At 48.8% G+C, this 2557-nt stretch overlaps 1 non-coding gene across 1 annotated transcript; it reads right to left on the bottom strand.

The window, feature by feature from the left end:
• Positions 1-1144: 1144 nt before the first annotated feature.
• TRNAG-GCC (transfer RNA glycine (anticodon GCC)) lies at positions 1145-1215 on the bottom strand. The gene has a single exon. It is a non-coding gene; the product is annotated as a tRNA-Gly (tRNA).
• Positions 1216-2557: the final 1342 nt, after the last annotated feature.

Here is a 2557-nt window from a genome sequence, read left to right as displayed (position 1 = left end):
TTTTCACCGGTGTGCTGGGCCTGACTTCGCAAGCGTTGCTCATCGCGAAGCTTTCGCACTGCGGGACGGCCAAATACTTCTGTCAGACTGGTCTTTAGAGCTGCCCAGCTTGAGATGTCAGCCTCGTGGTTTCGAAACCAGAGATTGGCTACGTCGCTCAGATAAAGGTAACGTTGGTGAGCTTGACGCTATCGCCCCACTTGTTGTATGCGCTTGCGCGTTCGTAGGAGGCCAACCAATCCTCCACATCCGTGTCGTCTGTGCCGCTGAAGATGGTCGGGTCACGCTGCCGCGCGGCGCCGGAACAGAAGACAGCCGTCGGAAGCAGTGAAGCGGTTTGGGTGACGGTCTCAGGAATTGCAGAGGTGGTAGGCAATGCGCAGGTGCGAAGCTCCAGGGCGAGGGATCGTTGGCACCTCCACCAATTGTAATAAGAACACAGCATACTACTAATACAGCACACAAAGCACACCACAGCACAGCACAGTAATAAGAGCACAGCACAGTTATAAGCACAGCGTCAGGAACAACCAGCGGAACTGTCCAGGCACAGATCAGAGACCACGCTCAGTGCAGAGCACGCACGAGCGACCGAGCGTTCGGCGCTCGAGCTTCGGAGTGTTCGGCGCTCGAGCTTTGCAGTGTTTGGCGCTTCTCGTCGTCTTCTTCGTTGAGTGCCAGCCACTGAAGATTCTGAAGCCTGTTTTCAGTCTTACACTACTAGCTTGTTCTGTGCGAAACAGAATGGCAGAGAGACAATCGCTGGGCCTTGCTTACTTAATCTCCTGGTTTTGTAATTAATCTGCTGAACTAAAATCTTCACCATTAGTGCAATTGGTTTTAAATGCTCTCAAAGCGCGCATTGACCGCTGGACCTTCACGCCAAACAGTGATTTCTTAGCTGCGCCTCGTTTATTCCTTTACACCGCCCAGAAAAGAGATTGACTCGCATGCGGTTTCTTCCAGCTGCAAACAAGGGTGAGTTCAGCATGAGGTTTTATTACAAACTCTTCCATTGCGGATGAATAATGGAACATCGTCTAGAACGCAAAAATCGTCAGTTGGTAACTTTACCACGCAGAGGGTAGGAAAAAAAAACACGAACTCTCACTGAAAAGGCATCGTACAAAGGAAAAAAAAGAACTGCGTCAGCCGGGAATCGAACCCGGGCCACCCGCCTGGCAGGCGAGTATTCTACGACTGAACCACCGACGCAGACGTTCGCAATCCCCGCTGACCATTCATTCACAGCGACCTGTTACGCAAATCCCCAGTTATGTAGGTCAATGCGTCGACCGGCGTCTCCTACATGGCGGCTCCTACATGGCGGCGCGCACTTTGTAGAGAGCTGTCGTTGTAAAGCTGGTACTCTGCGCATGGCGTAGATTGAACTCCTGACAAGTTGTCTATGGCTCGGTGTTGCATTTACAGAGCGATACTCGTTCCGGATTGGGATGGACGACAGCGCTGCTTGTCAAAGATGTAGCTGCGGCAATTGTACATTGCCCGTGTCAGTGCCCTGCTTTGGAAACCGAAAAAATAAGCTGCGTTGTGCCACAGCAATCGGCTGCCCTGAAGGCATACAAGCCACTGTTCAGCTTCCTGACAGCGACTGGCTTGGGGTACCAATTGTGACTGTGCCCTTCGCCCCTTCTCTATTTCCCTTGTCAATTCCGTCATGCTTCTTCCCCAGTGCAGGGTAGCGGACACCCTATTGGTTAACTTCCTTGCCTTATCACTACCTCTTTACCTCTGTCTGTGATATTGGTCCATTGCTCGAATTCTCTTCAAAGATTGATCGTTTAGGGTCATTATTGCGGTAATAATAAGTAGCGTACGGACTTTTTGCAGCAGTGTGTTTTTAATGATTTTGACTTCAAGTGTCCCCGACATTGTAAGCAGATATCGATAGGATAGTCACGGAGAGGACTTAGGACGAAGCGAATTTTTTCTACGTCAATCGATTATCGCGTATTAAGGACAAAGACGACAATTTCACAGAAGATGTAGCCTTTGTAAGGTAAAAAAACGAATCAATGTATTACAGGTATAGGCGACACCAGCCAGTTTCTGAAGCAAACTACGAAAAGTTTCTTTTTCTGAGCTCTCTGAGACCAGGGTAGACCGCCATTCACTTCCAAACGGTGATCGCGGAGTCTTTTCCGTCCTTGAAGTCACGAGTTTGAACCGGCGGGAACCCGATTTTCCCAGACATAAATGTGTAGTTTGTTGCTGAAAAAAACATCAGCATAACCAGAAAAGGCCCCACAATATATAATCACTGGGAAAAACAAGTAAACGGAGTTGCCTTTGTGTCCATTTCAGGAGTTGACGAATTTAATTAGCTGCCATAATTTATTATTCTATTGTTTATTCACTCGGGATACTAGATTTCTTTGAGGAGTCAACGTGCAAGCCGCAAGCAGAAGGTTATGGTTTTGTTGCGGATTTCCAGTGTTGTTTTCGGTGGTGCTGCGAGCCACGGGGCTCAGATTTTCCGAATTTATCCACTAGCTTAACCAACAAGCAGATTTCGCGCATTACGACGTCTTATTTC

The sequence above is a fragment of the Amblyomma americanum genome, chromosome 4 (assembly GCF_052857255.1).
Source record: "Amblyomma americanum isolate KBUSLIRL-KWMA chromosome 4, ASM5285725v1, whole genome shotgun sequence".
In the NCBI taxonomy this organism is placed as follows: domain Eukaryota; kingdom Metazoa; phylum Arthropoda; class Arachnida; order Ixodida; family Ixodidae; genus Amblyomma; species Amblyomma americanum.
Note: the sequence above shows the minus strand (reverse complement) of the source record. Positions and strands in the feature narration are given on the sequence as shown.